Source organism: Rhea americana, unplaced genomic scaffold (genome assembly GCF_003343005.1).
Source record: "Rhea americana isolate MKP2758 unplaced genomic scaffold, rheAme1 scaffold_60, whole genome shotgun sequence".
Classification (NCBI taxonomy): Eukaryota; Metazoa; Chordata; class Aves; order Rheiformes; family Rheidae; genus Rhea; species Rhea americana.
In genome coordinates this window covers 1158456-1180015 of record NW_028186757.1, presented here as the reverse complement: position 1 = coordinate 1180015, position 21560 = coordinate 1158456, and the positions used below count along the sequence as shown (strand labels likewise).

General features: G+C 35.3%; 1 protein-coding gene across 4 annotated transcripts in view; it reads left to right on the top strand.

Annotated features, from left to right (window-relative positions):
- PALLD (palladin, cytoskeletal associated protein) overlaps positions 1-21560 on the top strand; it is a 211623-nt gene that overhangs the window by 14275 nt on the left and 175788 nt on the right. The gene's annotated exons all lie outside the window — the stretch shown is intronic.

Genomic DNA, 21560 nt, shown 5'->3' with positions numbered 1-21560 from the left:
CTTTCTTCAGTCATTTTGTGTCACTGAATCTTACAAGTCGACACTGTCAGGATTTTCTGCAGCTGGAGGAAAATATACTTTGGAGTCAAAGCCTCTTCAGAGTCATGTGCTTCTCTGCTTAAAAAAAGTGTGGGGACATATCTGAGAAATGCTAGTAGTGCCTCTGTTTTCTTGATTCATAAATAATACACCTTTTCTTCTTAGAACCATTGAGATCTTGGAAGGAGGAATCATGATTATTACTGATCATCATTCTGCTTAAGAATAGCAATTGAGTGGCTCTTGTAGTGGTTTATAATCAAAAGTCCTGTGTGGTCTGACTTGTTTTTTGGTCTTATTCTGTTGTCTAAAACCACAGAAACAACTGGGATTGATAATGATGTGGTTTTTAAAACGGCCATTTGGAAAGTCAGACTTTTTCTTAGGCGTAAAATTTCTTGTAAGGTCTGGATGCTGATAATGCAATAATCTATGAATGTTATATAAAATAAACAGATTATTATTTCAGGCATAATTTAGGCTGAGAATTCCATCAATATCATGTCATGAATATTCCAAGATGTAAAAATCAAGAATGCGTGAGTTTTTTGAAAGCTTCAGAGAGGAACTATAGGGCCAAGACCCTGGAGTTATTCTTATGCTTTGCTTATTTCTTGTCTCTGTAGAACAGCTTTGACTACGTGATGTATGCATTTCCTGATCTTTTTTTAGTATAGACTTTGTACATCAACAAGCTCTTTTTCCTCAGGGCTGGAAGTTCATCTTTCATGATCACTAAATGATCTTTAAAAGAGAAAAGCTGCAAAATTGCATACTTGCTTTTTGTTTTTCCATCTTGAAGTATCATAGGAAGAATAAAGCCAGTTAGGTGTACGAAGAAGGATGTTATGAGAGGCAATTGTAAAAACAATGGGACAGTTGTTGAAAGTAGGACTGTTCTCTCAAATTGGATTTAGGGAGAAAATTCCAGCTCAGTTAGTTTATTGTTCACTGTCTGTTTGCAAATACCAATGTCTATCTTTTGGTGTATTTCTAATTACACTACTGAAACTTTAAAGGAATCTCAGTTCACTTCTTTATTCTGCTGTTCTGCTTTGTCTGCCTCTCAGTCAAAGAATGCAGATCTAAAATTCCTTGCTAGTACTCTACAAATAAATAATGTATTAACTGCTATTTATAAAAAGATTCAAAGATTAGAAGAGAATGTTATCAAAGTACTGATACTATGCTTAAAGGCAAATATGAACAGCTTGAAAGTAAATTACTAAAAATTACTCTTTTAAAATGAGAAAAATGGTGCTGTTATCTGCATAATGAATACATATAAGAACTTTTGTCTTTTATTTACATAGGAATTGAATGAGACTTGGATGAACTCTGAAATAACAAAGCACCACGTCTTCAGAAAGCTCTTTCACTGTGTTAGTTTTGCCCATGTTAAATGTTTTTAGTTAAAAAGTAAGCTTAATTGAAGTAGTTTTAAAATGCAGATTTTCAACAAAAGCTGCACTGAAACGGGGCCAGAGGCAGTATTCCAAGAGGCTGCTTTTACTTCATGTTTCAGCATTAATTTATATGTCACATACCCTCTCTTGGCCATTCCAGCATTGTACAAAATGTCAACAGCCAAGAAGTTTGTCAGTGAGGAAATACATTAACACTCTTGTTGTCACAGACTGATTGAAAGCACTGATCTGTGAAAATGAAAACTAAATCCTGAGGCTAACTAGAACAGAGGAGAGAATAAACTCACATGCTTTAGGAATGGACGATTTTATTGGTACTGAAAATGTGGAGAGAAATGTGTTAGTGAGACTTCTTGAGAAGAGAGGCCTTTGGAATCAGTATTTTTGGCATCGTTACTTATCGATGTTCAACAGGTATGCAGTGCTATTCCAAGTCCTCTTTAAATCATTATGCTTAATATTTTTTGACATGTTTGTTCATTTGCCTAAAGGCAATACCACATCTTGGATTGTTTAAGTTTCTTAAGGGTAATTACAGCAATTTAATAACCTTATTTAAACAGCACATATTTTTGTAGGATACAATACATTGCTTTATAGGTATAAATGAAGTAAATACAATTATCACTTTGAAACTTGATGCCTTAAAAATTCTTTCTTAATGCAAAACTGTCATGTCTGAAGCGTGTTCTGTAAATGCATTCGTGACGACTATAACTTTAGAGATCTGAACTACGAAATTGAGCAAATGGGAGCTTTCTGCAAACATGCATAGTTGATGACTGAAAATATTAGACTTCAGTTTATGAAATTAGGGCTGACAGGACCTTGGGGGAGATGGAAAAGGCTATGGACTAATAGCTTATAATAGACCAAACACAGAAGAAATATTGTTAAACAGCAGTGAAAATTGAGCTTATCTTATTAGTTCTAGAACCCATGTGGAAAGTATGTTTTCCTAACAAGTGTTACAGTTTGATAGGATTCTGGTAAGTAGAGTAAATTTGGATAGTTTGCTAAGATGGAGGTTTACCTTTTAAGCCCATGCAAAAGTCAATAAAGAAGGAAAAGAAATTCCTTTGCCCACCTACTCTCTGTCACATATAAGAATAAGAGAGTAAATACTTTCATGGCACATGTATTTCCTTCCCTGAGCACAGAAAAGGACATAAAATGACATAAAGTGAGTAGGAATGTTGAGGAATTAGCTATGCTTTGTTTGTATGCCTGGTACAGTCGTACTCGTGTTTGGCAACTGAAGGATCTTCTACCTTTCTGAGCTGGCTGATACAAGAACAGCAACAAATAGCCATGTTACTCCTGTAAACCCCTGAAGAGCTTCTTTTCAGTGTAGCTTCTCACATTTGCTTTGTCATTGCTCTTCTCCATAGTGAAGCTGGTAAAAAGAAGGAAATAAACAAAAATTATGGGAAGCTGGTTAGGCTACGCAGGAAAGGAATGTAAGTGTGAATCAGTCCATTGTTTCTGCTTTATGTGCTTTCTAAAGATGCACTATATGCATAGCAGCTCTTTTGGTTTAGTATATGTGTAGTCAGACAAGGGCACAAAGTAGCAATTGCAACAGTTTCTTCCATTAATCTCTAAAAGATTTCTGGAAGACAAAACCCCTAAAAGCTCCTTGGGGTGTAACATCTCAGTGAAGGTTTATTCTGTAAAAAAGCTAAACTTTCAAAATGTTGATTTTTAGTATCTTAAATAGTATCTCTTAACTGCATAACTGTGGATGTTTAATATGCAAAAGTGTAAAAAACAAACAAACAAAAACTTCTAATTCTTTCCTGAAGCATATGGAAGGTGAAAAATGGTAACAACACAAAATGCCTTGTGACTGAATAAGATGGTAGGAACCACTAAAGTGCCTCAGGTAGTCATAAATTCCAAATCAAGCAAAATGGAGAGAAAAATGTAACCTTGCGCTGCTCTTTTTTTTTTTTTTTTTTTTACCAGTGATAATGCAAAGTGAGACAACTAGTGAAATAAATGCAGTACTCTACTCAAGCAAAATTTTGTTTTGCTATACCAAAACTTCATAGCAAATAACTCCTGTCTGAACTGGGGACAGGGACTTGTATCCTTGAAAAACAATAAACTTTCAGCTTTGCATCACTATAAAAATATTTTCACATGAGACAAAATGGATGTTACTTTTGATGTATGCTGATGTAACAGTTTCTTAACTATCAAGCAGTCAGATGGTCAGGAAGCAGTCACACAGATCGAATTAGGCTTCTGCATCTACCTACAGAAAGGAAGGAGGAGGGATGTTTTTAAAGTGTTCATAAAGGTTTTTGTGAGTGTATGTGTAAATATGTAATAAATAAAGCATGAGTCCTTATCTTTTTTGAGAGCTTTATGCAAAAACATTTTCATAAGAAGTTTAGAAACTTCCATCTCTCAGTGCATGCAGAAACTGGTAAGGAAAATGTTGGTTGCCTCATCTGAGACAATACACAAAATGGGAATTGGTCAGTAAGAATAGTGAATAATTGCAAACAACTAAAATAGTGGGGAATTTGCCTATGACCTGGAAACTTGAATAGAGATCCTTATGACATGTTTCTGTATATCAGGAAACAAGCAGAATTCTTAGACATATACCTAGGTAATCTGTGTACAGAATAGATTCTACTTTATGAAATAATCGGGAGGAATAATTCAACTAGATAATTTCATGTATAGATACAAAGATATTTTTAAGAAGCAGAAGGGGTACTTGCCTGTATACAAATATCTTATCTGATGAACTGAAGTACTACATATGAAGGTGCTTGCTATGGACCAGACACCAAGAACCTTAGTTTCCTTAAATGATATGCTACAGTTAGTGTGGTACTACTCCATAAATGGGTGCAAATCTCAAGATCAGGAGTAGTTTCAATCAGAATAGATTAGACTTCCTGTGGGAAAGGGAAATATCTTAAAGGACTTGCAGGTTTGAGGTAATTAACAGGTAGAATCGCTCATAAAACTTTTTTTTGTTGTTTTGTTTCTTTTTTTCAGCTACCTGCAGGTCAAAGCAAGTAGGACTAAGACTTTTGTGCAACAAATCCATTATGAAGACATGTTTTTATTAGTCTAACATTAACATGCTGCTTCAAATAAAAGTGATTTTATTGTTCCATTGTATTAATGATGTATATTTGCAGTGCATGTATGCATTAATGTCATAAAAATAATTAATACTTTTGCACTTAAGCAGTGCCTTTCATCTGAGCATTTCAGTGCTTTATAAACGGCTTGTGTAATATGTGAGCAGCTCTAGATTTATCTCCTCTTATTTCATAAGGGTGTGTTTGTTAGGTGGCCGAGGCAAGAGGATTAGAGAAATACAACCCATCTCTTGTTTAGGATGCAAGTGACAAGTACACATGGCTAATTATGACTTTTGTTTTGTTTTTTTAATGTCACAGAAAATGATGCATGGCCCATATCATTGCTTTAGGAAAGACCACTTAAATATTTGCCCTGTGAGTAGCTGAGTTTAACTGAACTAAATTGAACTGTGTGCTTGCTACTCCTATAAACGAGTCTTGACAAGCATAAGTTGAGAATGAGCTTCATAATACTGCCTAACATTTGGCCATCATCTGATATCTTTGCATTTTGCTGTTCTACTACCTTTTTTCCCAGTGACATAATACTTTGTCCATTTTACTAACAATGTACTGATAACTAGGGGCTAGGTAGAGTATCAGATGCTGTCACAACCTGTTATCCTTGGTTTATGCTTTCCAGATAGCACAGGCACAATGCAGTGAATGATATTCTCTCAAACGTCTGCAAATTGATAAAGTGTTTGTTCTCGCTTTTGTATGTAGGCATATATTCCTAGTGACTGTCAAGTCAGAGAACATTGCAAAAATACATCCTAACATTATCAGTCAGGTAGATAAATGCCCTCAGTGTGTAAGACAAGTAATCAAGTGTGATGTATAGAAGGAAGAAGAGTGGTTTTATTTTATTTTACTTTATTTTTGAGGTAGAATAGTTTTCAATAACGTGTTTCTCAATTAGATATTCTAGATGCTTTATGTTGGATAGTTAAGGCCATGGTGAATGTACCCTGAGATATTCTTTGTAATAGCACACTTAAGCTCAGAGATCAAGTGAAAACATGGATCTTATAATGACAGTGATTGATAATTAAAACATAATTGGGGGGAAGTCGTTCTTTTTTAAGAAGCAGGATCTATCAAGGTTTCCAATTAGTGTCTAATACTACTTGTTAAGCACATAGTAACCTATTTTAAGTAGAGTTTAGCTCAGAAATCAAATATCAAATTTTTTAAATACCTGGAGAGTGAGATGGAGATTTAGATAACTTGACATACTTGTTTTCAACTTAAGTATTATTCTAGAAAAAATAATGCAATATACACATTTTGAATAATGTAGGTTAATTCCTATAAATTTGAAGTTGTTGGAAGAGTGAATGTCTCCTGCTGTTGTCCAAAACAGACTGATTAAAAAGCTACTGGCTTCAAACTCTTATTCCAGTTTATGATAGCTCATGTAATAGAACATATGTGAAGTTCATCAAAGTTTTTCTGATTTGCTTACCTCTTTTTGGAAACATGTTACTCTTCTAATGTTGCATGTAAATACTTTCTTAACAGCTTAATTTGGTCTTATTATTTTCTGAACCATGTAGATAATTAAATTAACAAATTCAATATAAGATGTAAAAGTGGCTTTTTAATTTTTCTTTACATACACTACATATATAAAATCCTTCTGGTATTGAAGGAACAGACGGTATTCGGTTAAATACTTTTGTAGGCAAAATATATTGTTAGTTCCAGTTAGACCCTCCCTTCAGAATTTTGTTTTTAAACCATAAAGACTTTTATTAAGATAATTGACCTAGCTATTTATCAAGTTGTCTGTTTAAAAGGGTTTTGTTTGTACTGCCTGTAAACTCTTCAGCGACCATTTGATATGTGTCTCAACTGGATAAACAAAAGTTACTGAGTATATCAGCACTTTTGAAAAAAAAATCTGACAAATTGTCTTACAGAATCAAAGATATTAGTAAAAAGTGGAGAAAGTTTGTTTTTTTCTTTTTTTTTCCTTTTTTTTCTTTTTTTTTTTTTTTTCCTTTTTTCTTTTTCCCCCCCGCTTAGGGACCTGCCCTAATTCTGAATAACTAAGCTACTAAAATTTTAGTTTAAACTAACTTTGCCCTATGGAGTATCCTGAGAACATGAATTCCATGGTAATCAATGAATGGGATTTATATTCCCAGATTGTTTGAGTTCTCTTGGACACTAATCTGGAACATCTAATTTCAATATTATGTATAATATAACATAAGTGAAAATTGGTATTGTGTTCCAAACTGATTTAAAAAATGAGGAAGGGATATTAGATGACTTTCTCAATTTCTTTTTCTGCACTTTAACAACCTTCTTAATTAAATATGGATTTATGTCTCTTAAACTGTGATTATATTTAATCACTGATATATACTGATCATCAGAGAATGAAATATGGAAAGGAAGAAAAATCTCAGAGGGGAAAATACTTCTCCTTATCTCTGTACTGGATAGTTTCCCCAAGAATCCTTGAGAATATATGTATGTTACAGTCTTTATTATCAATTAATAGCAATATTGCCTGGGCTTGAAGACTTCAATCCTTTGTCACCTAGGACAATAGAGCTGGATAATTTATTCTCAATTTATAATTTGCTTTATACTTGGTCTCTTGTGCACTGAAGAATAAGAGAAAATACTTGTAGCCTTACAAAGGTAAATGTTACTGTATGCTTTTTGCCTTTTCCAAAGCAGTATTGCTGCAGGTGTTGGCTTTTAAGTTTAATTAGGGAGGGTTGGTTAGGTTGGTACAGGGGGAGTAGCTGATTCTATCTGAGCTTCCTCAGACTTGCCCGGTAGCCAGAAGGAATGTATAAAAGCCTGTCTTTTGTAGCTCCTGTGAAGGATAATTTTGGAGTACTTTACCTGTAAAGGAAGTAGATGGGGATGGTGATTTGCAGTTACCTGGGAAGCTGTTAGGGAAGCCAAGCCTTGCAGTTCTAGAACATGCTGCTGACAGCAAGCTTGGAGCCTGGTAGTTCAGAGTTTGAACCTGAGAATGGAGAGGATTTCTCAACAACTGACTAAAGCCTGTTTTCTCCAAAAAAACAAACAGAAATCCCCAAATTCAACCTAAAGGAGATTAAGTTAATCTCTCTTACTGGATAGAGGAAAAACCACTGCTGTAATCCAGCTAAGTGGCAACTTGAAAATTGAATGTGTATGAGTTTACATAGTATGGCATCACAGGCAAAGTCACACCAGAACACAGGACTGCACTAGGACCCCTGGCAAATTCCTGTGTAAACTGATGCCGCAACTGGCTTTCAGGAAAGCCTTTTCCTAGTTTAATGGCTACAGCAGGCCCTCTATATTATGTTCCTCCGCAGTTTTTGTCCTCAGAAGAACTACTCTTCAGGTGTATGACATGAAAATAGCTATTGCTTTAGGTTTACAAGAAAGAAGTGGTATTAGTTTCTCTGGCTGTTGGTTGGGGATAGGTAACCTTTAACAGATGATCATGATTTAAGCGGGACTTTCTCGCTCTGCCTTTTGTCCATTTGAGAGATGGCTCGAGTGTATCAACCTTCAGCAAAAGGTTGTGCTGGTACTTCAGGACTTTGCATTTTAAACACACTTAAATTTATTGATTTTTTTTTTCTTCAATTAGTCATACTATCTACATTGCAGATTTTAGCATAGTGCAGCGTGACGTGGCAGTTTACAGCATACAGCCACTCTCTATGTGTGGGTGTTTTGATATTATGTATTTTAAAGCTACTATATTACACACCTTATGAACTTTGGACTGCAATAAAAATGTGGCATATGCAGCTCACTGACAGCTGAATCAGTAGCTTTAAAATCGTTTATATCCAGTGCATGCTCCTTGTACTAGCGTTCTACTGACCTTTCTGCTTTCATGCCTGTATGGCTGTGCTGATCCCAAGGATGATGCTCATTTGCTACAGAGTCATTTTTCCATTGTCTGACAATGGCTTTCTTGTACTCTTGTTTTCTCAAAGAACTTGCTTACCTGTAAGTCAAATGCTACTTTCTAAAAACTGATCAGGTGCTAAATGTTGATGTGAAAGAGGATATTGCTGTTCCAACAAGCATCTCTAGATTGAATTTGTATAACTCTATCTTTTCTACTTTCAGTTAGAACATTGTAATGCATTATATGCCAGATTAAACTTCAGACACTTAGGAAGATGAGCTGGTGCATAATATAATAATCTCTAGTGCAAAAAGAACTTGCTTGCAGATTTTGCATTTAATTCAGAATCTAGGGCAATGCTGTCGGTTTTAGGATGTAGTTTAAAAAGTTGGTTTTAACCAATGGAGTCCTACAGTGGCTTCAAACTTTGTTACTTAATTTCTGTCCTCTATCTCTTTTTGTTACACAAATATGTGATTAAGACAACCCAATGCACATGATATTGTTTTGCTTTTCCTTTGTTTTTTTTTCTCTCCCTACCTTTTGCTTAATTCTGTAAGTCCTAGTTCGTAGTTCAGGTACACTTTGGAAGAGTATATTATTTCTCACCTTTTTGTGGAAAAGAGGGTGTGAGAGTTGGCAATGTTTTAGGCTGAGGTTGCTTTTAAAGGGGACATTATTTTTTGTCATGTGTTTTTATATTGTTAAAGTAAAAATAAGCACTACCTAATAGTGGATTCATATTTAATTAGTAGAATGAGTATCCAAAATCACAGGTAATCACACACTAAGAAATAGAAAATAATCTAAAAAGCATATTTGCTGAAAAGCTTCTTTGTATTCTTTTATTCCCTTCTTTGTATTCTTTTATTCCCTTCTTTGCCTTGAGCATCTTAATTGAGAAATTTCATTCATTTAGATAAAATGTTAATTTTGTTCCTAGACCAAGGTACTCAACTTTCTGGTTATTCAACTTAATGGTTCTCTATAATTGAGAGGAAGATAATTTATGCTAATTTTTGTGAAGGCAAAGTTCAGTTCCATTTTTCAGAAAAGTAATTCTTGGTAATTCTTGCAGTTGATGCTATGAGTCCCCCAAAGATGTCGATGAAGTCTGTTCTCAAACTGAAACATGTTCCTGGCAAATCTTTTCTTGACTCTAGTTTGTGCAGGGCCTTGCCAGTTCCCCTCATTCTGCACCAGCAATGAACATATCAGTTAGAATAATCCTAGCTGACTTAAAATTTTCCATTTTCCATTTTCTTTTGAATTTGAAACATCTATGATAACCATTTGAAAACTTGGAGCAGAAATCGTTACAACCTGAAACCTGAGTTAGTATTATAATAAGGCTTATACATTAAAAAAAAGGGGGGGGGGTACAGGAGTCCTCACTTAAGTTTAAATTTGATCTAAATCCACTTTTCATTGTGTTCTTTTTCATATTTTTGCAGCCAGCAACAGCTTTTGAGAAACAAGCTGATAGTAAAAAAAATCTTCCAGAAATAGCCTGATTGCCTTTTCGTGCCATAAGAATTACAGGGATATTTTTGAGATACATAGATGAAAATACTGTATCTAACTTAGCACAATTAAAAGTGAAATCTTCCCTTTTAATTGTTACTGAAATTTGTGTACTGGGAACATTGTAGCCATACTCTTGACAGCTTATCTGGGTCTTCCTATGAAGTGTACTGCAGTAGCCTCCGTAGGTAAGGAATGTATGTGGTGCAGTAAGCAACTTCTGATGCTTAAGAAAAGCTCTTTGATACTCCTAATAAAGCTTCTTGGAATGCAAATGTCAGACAGTGGGAGACAGGAGGACCACTGACTCTGTGCATGGATCTTCTCATGTATACCTAAGGCATGATGTGAATTGGCACTGCAAGAAAACTACAGTTTGTACGAACATACTATTTATGAGTGAAATGGAAGGTTGAAGGAGCAGCCACTACTCTGGGAATGTTGGAGAGGCCTTCAGCACTGCCCGTATTGGACTGGGGGCAGGGGCAGTTCAAAACTTCAAATGGTCATAACCAGAATCAGTGCAGGTCTGCTTTTGTCGTCGTTTTAAGGACTCCCTGGTGTTGTAGACAAAGTCTCATGTTTATCTCCCATTCTTAAGTGAAGAAACTGTGGGGCAGAGCTTTCTAGGAGCAATACTACTGGCAATAAATAGTCTAGGTGTCTTGTCTATTTGAAGAGTTTTATGACAGTTAACCCTGGGCAATATTCTTTCATCTTATAAACACACAAACAATACCACAAAACTTCCAGAGACAACAAAGCCTAAGACCTTCTTAAAATGGAACTGTCTCCCTATTCTGAAGATTACTAAAACGTACGTGGCTGATTTTAAAATACAGGAGTAGTACTTGTCATACTTGGGCATATTTCTGCCAAATTTTGAAAAGTTCCTATTTTCTCAGTTGTGAGATTAGTTTTTTTTGCAAAGTAAAGTCTTGAATTAGTCATTCTCAACGTTCACTATGTGAATATAAACTTCAAAACATTGCATAAATATTATCTGAGGCACTACTCTGCAATACAAAATATACGAATAACTAGGAATTAAATTGCCATCTATGATAACCATTTGAGGTCCTATGAGGCCTGTGAGGAGTTTAAAGAGCTACTGTATTTTTTTTTAAATGTCAAAATGAACAAAAACATCTAAACACATAGTATCAGATATTCAGTCTGGCACACTTCATCTTAACCCTTGATTTAAAAAAAAATATATGTATTGTGGGCCCAAGGGAAGGGGAGGAGAGCTAGTGTTAAAAAACAGGAAAACTGAGACTCCTAAAGTATTTCAGGGATCTGGTATTCTTCTAAAATTAAACTTTTTTTGGATAAGCGGAAGCAAGATAGCTTTGGCTATGAGATCAATTAGTTCAGTTGCTGTGTTAAGTTTATTCAGTGAATCCTGTAGGAACAAAACTAAACTTTTCCCTGGCTCACTGAAGAATAGAATTCCAAAATCTATTAAACTGACCATTTCAACTGTAGAGAGATTCATTTCTGACCTGTATAGTCTTTCTCCGTGATAGTTCTGGGAAAGTTTAATTTAATCTTACTGGTTTTTCAGGGGGAAAAAAAATGTTACAGTACACCTAGTGATGTAAGCTCTTATACTAAGGAGTTTACTAAAACCCAAGGTTCTGAATAAATACAAAGGTAGAATAGGTGAAAAGGGGCTCCATTTGTAAGCAACTTGTTTAAAGCTGGTGATAACCCTATTACTGTATTTTTAAGTTACCTGCACATGTCATCCACTTCTCATCTGTTATCTAGCTGAAGCAAAAGGAGATTGCATGATCCATTGGTTTTGAAGTAGGTCAGCATTAATGAGAGCAGTCCAGAGACAGGAACACTGTTGACAGTCACCTCAGTTTTCTAACAAATTGTTCGTAGTTATTCAAGAAAGCAAATGTTGCACAACCAATTCCTGTTTCAAAATACCCTTTATCATTAGGGAAGTGCAGCATACTGGGAGCTAGGAGACTGATTTCAAGAATCTGACAGCATTATGTGCTCTTTACAATACTTATTTTACAAGTTTTAAACCTTTCAGTGAAGTGTAGGCATCACTGTGAGATAACTTGGAGGTAGAACAAACTAACAGAGAAGAGCTGGGCCTTTTATCTGATGTAACCAGGTTACAGAACTATAGAAATCTTTAGTAGAATGGACCTCATGAGGTTCTTTGGTAACTTACTCCCCTCATCCCTCCCTGACTGACATATGCCTTGCCTGCACCTTGGGGTATCTCTGAGAAAAGGTCCAAGGTATGTTTGAATGGATGGCACTTGCTACAAGCTGCAAATATGATTGTTTTCCTTAATCTTGTGGGAATTTCACACTCTTCATTGAATTTGATCTTTATTGAGATTTTGTAGCTCCACTGCATCCCAACTGTAGATATCTCTTCTCAGTCATATAGATTTACATGAAGTCCTTCAATCACAAAAGATAACTTTGACAAGTCTGTATTTAATTATGCTGTTTGTAACCAGAGCTGCAATCATAGTCCAGAAGTCTTCACTCCTTTATTCTGTTCCTTTTGAGCAAATATGGTTGCCTGTTGAAATCCTTTTCATATAGATATGGATCCTGAAAAGGTAATAGTCTACTGTGGTTTGACAACACATTGTATCTCTATTACAAACCCTACTAATGGCTACATGATGATCAAAAGAAACATTTCTTCCAGGATGACAAATGATTAACAAACGCTGGCTTTACTGAAGTTACACAATGAGATCAAGTCCAGCAGAGATTCTCTTACTTTTGTTTGAAAACAGCTTTGCTTAGTTCTTGTTGCTTTACCATGGAAGTCAAGAGAAACTTGAAGTGAGGAAAAAAAAAAAGCAAAATATTTGTTGCAATTTTTTAAATAGATCTTAGTGGCTTTATTATTTGTATGTTGTTATATTCTTTCCATGAATGACTCTTAAGGTATGTCTGTTTTGGGCTGAGAAAAATAAAATGATCCCTTTACCTAATATTTGAATCCCTTTCACTTTTCTAATTTTATGCTTCATGAAACCTTATAGTCTAAGAACCCTTTGAGGGTAGTCATCATAAATCTAGCAGAGTATTTCTAATATTTATCACAGCATAAAGGGAAAATGAAGAAATTCTGAGGTTCAACTTCTTATTTTTTTCATAGTAGTTATTTAATAATACCAGTGGAAAAAACTATTGGCCTGTTTTAGGGCAAATATTGTCTAGAAAGGAAGTATTTTGATTACATTATGATAGTATGAAATACAGTCTAGGTAATGAAAGGCAAAAGGATATGGCCTCTTAATCTCTTTGGCCATCAGCCAGAGCAGGAAGCTTTCTCTAAGGAGAGTGACGGTATCAAGTAACTTGAAAAGTAATATATTTTTAGAGACACTAGCTTCATTTCACACTGCTTTCTAGAATTAGATTGTCACCTCAGAGAAGAGAATTCTTGTTTGAAAAGCGTTCTGCAATCTCTTTCCATGTTTTAATTGGAGGGGGAGAGAGAGGAAAAGTACAGTCCTATTGTTTTAGAAATGATCTCTATTTATTACTAGTGTACAATACTATGCTGGAATATATATATAGTATACTCTATTTGTGACTCCAGAGTACAAATTAGTGATCACAAAGGGTAACACTGAAATGTTTGCAGGACTTCACTTAATAGAACTGATTCTCAGCACAATCAGTGTCAGCAGTAAGCCCTGCGAAGTACAGAGATAGGTCCTTTAATTATCTTCTACGTTTGTTTATTAAGTGTATTTATTCACATTTATGAAGTCTTTGTGGAGAGACTATTATATGTGTCTATATAGCAGCTAACTGAGGGGAAGGGGCAGGCTTATGATGGTGCCAGAGTATAAATGGACAAGTTGAAAGAATTTTGGTTACTTAGAGTGCTTCAAAAGAACCTTTATTTATCTTGCAAAAAAGATATGCTGCTGAAATTTGAACAGTGAAATGTGTTTTTACTTAAAATTTTGGGCATCATTCCATCTTTGGGAGAGAAGCTATCACAATATAGAATTATACACTAAATAAATTCTACTTCAGAAAGTGTACTTCTATTCATAATGCTTTTGAAATATCATTACCTGTATCACGATTACTGACTGGCTTATGATAGTGATACTTCTTATGTAAGTGAAAGATTCAACTATGGCAATATTGACAAAGCTTGAAAAGGCATGACTAGGTATGGGTGGGATGGGGGGAAGAGGGAGAAGGTGAAGCCTCACATCTGCCCTCTGCCTTCAAGCCAAACTGATCTCGTCTCTCGCTGGAGTCGGATGGATGTTGCAGAAGAAGGTATTACTGGGAGAGTTTGGGGATACCCTCCTTCTGCCAGCCCCATGCAGGAATTATACCATGAATAGTTTGGGAGAATCATCATTGAGTCATGTTACTATTGCATGCATTCTGATCCATGATGCCAGATATTGTAGTGACATCATATCGTATGTATTATTTCTTTGGGGGCATCCACACCTCCCTTAATTGTTTCTATCCTTTGAAGACCTGCTGACTACAGTTACATTATTCCTTAACTTAAAAAGTCCCAATTAAAAAGTTCTGGGAAGGATTTAGTGACAGTGAAAGTGAGAGGGTTGGGAGTTTTTTTGTTTTATTTATTTATTTATTTTTATTTTTGGCACAAGGGAGGAATGAGCAGGAAATTGTGTGTTTGATTTGCCTAAGTTCAAAGGAAATGCTGCCAGATAATATGTGTATATGTATATATATTGCCCTGCCTATTCTTTAGGGCATATTTTGAAATTTGATACAGGGCAACCTTTGTGCTAGAGATGTGCCTTTTGCCAAACCTATGAAAATCCACCCAGAGCTGGCCAAGTTACAACCTGCAGTTCTCCCTGGGTTTATATGTTGTTCCATGATTGAGGAATTTTGCCCTAAAGCAAAGACTGTGTTTGCACTGGCCCTATTCCTCTCTGAAACATGGTCTATGCAGTCTGAAGCCTTTGGAGTTTAGCATCCAGTGGGCTAAAAAGGCTGAGACAGTGTGAAGAGATGGTTGGGTCAAGAATCAGCACTGCTTGGCCAAAGAGACTACCGCTAGGAATTGTGAACACATTGGGAGCTGCTTAGGTGAAAGCTCCTGAGAACTGGGGCAGGGGGGAAAAGGAAGTACTTAGTGCCTGGATGAGGAGGGTGGAACTGTGATATACTAGGGATAGATGAAAGGAGGCAGAATACCAAAAAAAAAAAAGAAAAGAAAACACCCAGAAGATTGAGCATGTGGTCTGAAGAAGGTAGATTAGGGCTGCCAACACAAAACGCTGCATATGTAGAAGGATTAGGAGGAGGATGGGTGAGAACAAACTTAGAGGACAGCAATGTACCAGTGTCCTGTTGGCCATTTAGTACATGAAGTCCTTAGTTTAGACCTAAAAGTTTCTGACACTGTTCTATGCCTTTTTGTGGTGCTGCGTAGTAGAAGTTACCTTGTCAGCTTGTTCCAGGAGACTTAAAAATACTTCCATTAGAAAGAATACTGAAATCGTAAAGTCAGGGATTCAAAATGTAGAAAACAAAGTTGTGCTTAAACAATATGGTACAATATGTAATTATGTAATCATATCCTCTACCACCAGCCTTGGATCCTTCTCTAATCTTATGCACGAGATGAAGCCTGCAGTCGAAGAAAATATATGCAATTCTTAGCTTATTTTTGGTGAAGCTAGAAGTGTGATACGAAAATATTGAAAATTGAACGTGTTGTTAGAGGTACTGAAGTCTTATTTGCAGAGGTATTTAGCTTTTTCAGCTGCAGTTGAACGGAATAGGAATGCTGCTTTAAATATATAAAGCATTACATATTCTCAAAACTCCAAACAGCTCCTAAATATTTCAAATTGTGTATTATAATCTCATTTGCAAGATAATGATAGCACCTTTTATCTTACAATACTAACACTGAAAAGAAGGTGCTTATGATTTCATACAAAAGAAACAAGGAAATATAAAGGCCACAAGATACTGATTTTTTTTTTACAGGTAGGTAGGCATTGTGTAGTAAAGGAGTCTGAAGATTGTTTGATGAAGCCAAGGTTATGGAAGAGATGGAACAGGAATGGGGATGGACATACCAAGTTGAGAACAAATGTAGGAAAAACAGTCCATTTCAGATCTCAAATCTTTACTCTTGCCATTCCTGTCACATCAGCAAATATTGGTGAAACCTAGTAGCAAATGGCCCCATCCTTTCTAAGGTTTCTCCTAGATGTAGTCATGTGCTCAGTGAATTCACTCAAGATTAGATGTTCACTGTTTGGCATTCCCTGATATCTGAGTGCTTAACTTCATAGTAACGCTATTTAATGTAGTGGGCTTATATCTAATGTCTTTTCTTTCCAAGTATAATATCTAAAACTCAGAATCCTCAATCAGTATTCATGAGATGCATAAAAAGAGCTTGTCATGCATACAGCAACTCTAACCAACTTTTAAAAGAATTCATAATTTGTAAAACTATTATAGAATGATATTTGACCCATGGGTTGAAATTACTAAAATACTTAAAAATTTCTTTGTACTCTTTGAAATACACGAGGAATCATTCTTACAAATAAACTAAAAAGCAAGGCTAGCAAAGATGATATGCAAATAAAAACTTCTCTTAATGAGTGGTTTCAAGGCCTAGGTCTGGTCTTTTGACATTGTTCAAGCACTTAAGGACTATCGGTTTTACCTATGGGGAGCATTTTATCAGCACATTTTATTCAAACAATAGCAATTTTAACAACCAGAACCAGGTTCAATCTTCTTCATGGGGTGAATTGGCAATAACTTCTACCTGCATAGCAACCAACAAATACTGTCCCAGAGGGCCAGCATGGCCAACGAGAGGCAGGGCTGGTTGAGGCAGCTTTGCTCATGCCAATAGCACTAAATGGCAATTTCTTCTCCTGACAGCCCCTCCCCATTTCACTGATGTCAATGTTTTTAGAGTATGATCTCATCTGCAAACTGTAAATACTTGACACTTTTACGACAGGAAAGTATTACAAAGTGCAGAGACTTGCTTCATGAAAATTTTAGGTAGGAAACATTTTTAATTTTCTATAATTAGTAACTTATTTATACAGAAAATTATGTTCTTAATTAAACTAACTTTTTCTTAATTTCAGTAAGAATTTGATTGTACAGTATGCCAAAGAAGTTTTTGATATATAGTGTTTTATTTAAAATCCTCACTGTCATTAGGGCCTCACTGTGGAACTGATTTCAGCTGCTTTTTATTGTTCATAACAAGCAGTGACTGTAAAGGGGGGAAAAAAACATTCTTTACCTTCGTTTATAAGCTTTTAAAATACGGTGCACAATAATGCCACTTCTAATTCTTCAGTTTGTTGCTGGAGTATCCTCACCTCACTCTGGGTAGAAGAATAAACTATGAAGTATTATATTTCCTGTTTTTCCTTTTACGTTTTCTTAATATAAAATTGACTTGGAGGATCCAAAGGGATGAGCCATAAAAATCTAAGTCAGAAGAATTTGGATCATTAAACGCGTTTTCTGTGCATGTCTTTATTTTTATGGTGTTTCCTATGAACATACAATTACTGCTATGAAGATCTCTCTCTTCGTTTCAGTTTAAACGTGGTAAAATATATTTTGAGTAAATGTCTTAATAAGTGTGTATTCCAGTGTTGAATATCATAAGGAAGTCTTTAACCCTTTTTGCATGTATATGAAGAAATTAAGCCTAAATACTATATGAAAATGCTTCTGTAGCAGTGATGAGAAGAGATCTTTCAGGCTGAAAGGCAAAATGCTACCTATTTTTTCCATTTACTTCTTGGTTTTGAGATAAGATCATCTTCTGTATTAAATATGGTATTTAATTGACTTGTAGAGAGAGTTCAGAACAGTTCTCTAAGTTGACAGTGTATGTATGAATGGCAGTAATGAGTGTCTGGAAATACCAAATGCCTGATGGTAATGTTTTTTCCTATATGTAAACTCACTCAGTAGGAGTATTCTAAAGAGCTACTAGAAGTTGGATTAAAATTTGCATTTTTAGGGATATTACCAATATAGCCTTCAGAATAGCTGTTTGACCTTATATTTATGAAGTAAGAGTTCCCAATTTTCACATATAGATTAAAATCAGTTAGACAATCTTTTGAAAAGTTGTTGATTATAGGCTACTTTGAAAGAATACTATGGAGATATATTTTAACAGCTCTAATGCCTTGAAATCAGAAAGAAGAACAGTTGTTTAAATGTCCAGGGTAGAGCTTTGGTCTGTGTTTTTAGAATTGACTGCTTAATGCTTATTTCAATATGCTGGGCTTCAGTACTGGATTTAACATTTCTTTAAAAATAAGTAACATAAAGATCACATACACTGATTGTTTCATTGGGAAAGTTTTAATAAGGAGAAAGTGTAAATTATTCATACAAAAACATTTATTTTGTCATAAACTGTTGCATTCTTTATAGCATGTGTTCTTGTTCTGATTCCTGCTGATTATGCAGATTTCATAACGAATAGGTCACTTAAAATAATCTGCCAATTTTATCTGAAGAATAGCTTCTGAAAGGTCAATGATATGATGGTTTCTGCACATAGTCCTTAAAGGTGAGCTGCAAAGTTAAATTTAAAATTGGATGAGGTCCAGAAGTCTGAACTCCGATGCCTATGCTGTCCTGCTGACAAGGAATATTAAACTTTTTTTTTTTTAGTGGAACTTAAATATTTTGAAGCATGGGAATGCACTCAATCATTTGAGATTAGAAGAAATTCAAATAAAATCAATAAAATCAAATAAAAATTAAGATTTATTTTTGTTTGCATTGGGTTTTTGCCTGTTAGTTCTATTCCTAGTGCAAAACAAAGCATAAAGAGCAAACTCCTGTTTACTCTTTATGAAATTCCTTTTCTTTCAGGACTTGCCAACATTATAGTAGTTATGTAGACTGAGGCATTCTTGGATGCCTTTAAAAATCATAAAAGTGGTAGAAAATTTAGAGCATTTTTTAAGTTGTAACAAGTGTGCTTGCTATTTATAACAAGTCAGTCAATAGACATTAATTCACTCTCATAAGTTTCCCCATAATAATCTTAGCTAAGTGGAGACAAATGAGTGAAATAAGGAGAACTAAGAATATGTGTAAAAGGAGTCTGTTTTAAGCTTCCTTGAAAGTAGAGTGAAAGTGCTGGTTACAAAGCACTTTGCTCATTCATTTTCTTTCCCAAACTACCCTCTGTGAGGATCATTGTGCTGCTATTATTTGTACCAGAATTGCATTAATATGGTCTCTAGAAGATGGAACTTTGAAATAGGTCAAAATAAATGAGACTGGCTTTAGTCTATAAAATAAAAAGATGTCAAGTCTTCCTTTCATGCAAAATGTATCTTCTTACAGCCACAGGTCTCCGCCACATTGCCATAGCTACACAAGAATGATATCATTGTATATTGCATATATGCATGTTTTATCCTGACCTTTAGAACACTTCCTGGAATTGAAGCACTGAACTTCATGACTTCCTCTGGGTCCAAACTGAATTGTGTCATTTTAATTAACATTTATAGTCTCTGATTTCCACATCTTACTGACAGATTAGCATACTAGTAAAGTGATAAAATGAGATTAAAAAGGTAGACGAAAGTCTGTTTTTATTACATCTTGTCATTACTGAAGAAGAAAGGAATTTTAAAATGTAATGTTCCTAAATTATCTTAATAACAAACTTTCATGTTTTTTTAAGTTATTAATTATTTATCCTCTTATATAGATGTACTATGTATTTAGATTCTGACTTGTTATGAACCAGCCATTGTTCCATAGCTCCAGAAAGCTCCAGTGCACTGAAACCAAAAAAAGAGAATGTTGTTGTGTACCTGGGTATTTTTACTAAAGCCATTTCTTTTTTTAATGGAGACATTCTCTTTTGCTTTTATTAAGCAGCAAAGGTATGGCTTAAAGGACTGTGTCATTAAAACTGAGAGTTCAGCTAATAAAAGTGTAGTTAGCTCTTAGAGGTATTAATACTTCTCTCAGACATAGTAGACACTACTAACCATTTAAGTATTAGAAGAGAAATATAGAAGGAAAATTCCATAGTTAGTTGTTTGGTCTCATGTTTTTAGGGTCATTTTTTATTTTTCTGATTAAAGTTATATGTCTTAGATGCAACAGCACTTCAGATTAAATGTTTACAATCTTATAAGCTAATTCAGCCTAACTAATTGCAATTAATAAATTCTGCGTATTTTAACCTGTCTTTTGGAGCCACGGGCTCCAAAATCTGATGTTTTGATATTTTGAACATATATCACTCTGCCATATTTGAAAAGATAAGCAAATAACTTATTTTTGCTTAAGATATTTGCTTAAGATATATAGAGGATAAGCAGTATTTAAGCCTGAAAGAGAATTGGCAGATAGCTGTTATTTCTGGATATTTCTTCTAGTACCTGTAGTAACAGGTGCTAGTGAGCTCTTATGATCTTATCTCTAAAATGGCCTACCTTCCTCAGGAAGGGCTGAAGTACGTTTTCTGTGCTTGTTGTGCTGGCCAGAAGAGGCCAAATACCAATGTTTAAAATTGTGATGTAGATATTTTTTTGTCTCAAAAACAAACAGAAACCTTCCTATGGGGAGCTGTAGAAGTAAGCTTGTAACATAAGCTGAAATCCAGCTGAATACTAGATGCTATGTGGAATAGGCACTATACTTTGTGAAAAATTTAACTGGTTTAAAACGAGTCATAAGTATGACATAAATTTATTCCCAATGTAGTTTAAACTCCACATTTTTTTAAATTTGTTGCTGAAGGGAAAGCAACAAAGATTCCAGCATCAGGATGAGTCTGCTTGATAGGACAGAGTCCATGCCCCAAGAGAGGCCTGAGGTCTCAGTTGGCAGGATAATGTGCTTGGCTACTGTGCAGGATTTTTGCTTCAGTTTTTCTGTCCTGTGTATGCAGCATCTTTGTCAGAAGATTATTGATCCTTTTAAACTGGGAACTTACAGTTGAAGCTTTTCCCATTGTGCCTTTTGTGCATTTCTCAAGACGAATATCTATCATCTCTACTATATACATGAGAATTATCTTCTTCCTAGTTACCTTTTCCAGCTAATGAGTTTTTTTCCAGAGGGATTTAAAAGTCCCATGGCTGCATGGTTGGGCTTAAAGGACTGTTTAAAGCTTGACTAATGAATGTAGCACAGCCTGTGCACAGATTGCAACACAGAAAATTCATTCTGAAATAGGAAGGCACTTATTCACTGTGAAGGTGGTTTAACTCTGGATCAGGTTGCCTGGAGCACCTCCATCCTGTGTGATATTAAAAACCTGACTGGAAACAGCTCTGAGCAAGCTGCTCTAGCTGACTCTGCTTGAGCAGGGGTTTTGAATTAGGTGATCCCCACAGGTCCCTGCCAACCACAACTGTTCTGTGATTCTGTGATCAAATTAAAGAATGTGTTGTTTCTGTCAAACCCCAAAAGCTTGCACTTTGACAAGATCACAGCATCTTATCAGTGGAAGACCTTGCATTCTGACAAAAGAAGGGCTGGAGCAACACTGTAGAACATGCTATTTCTCTT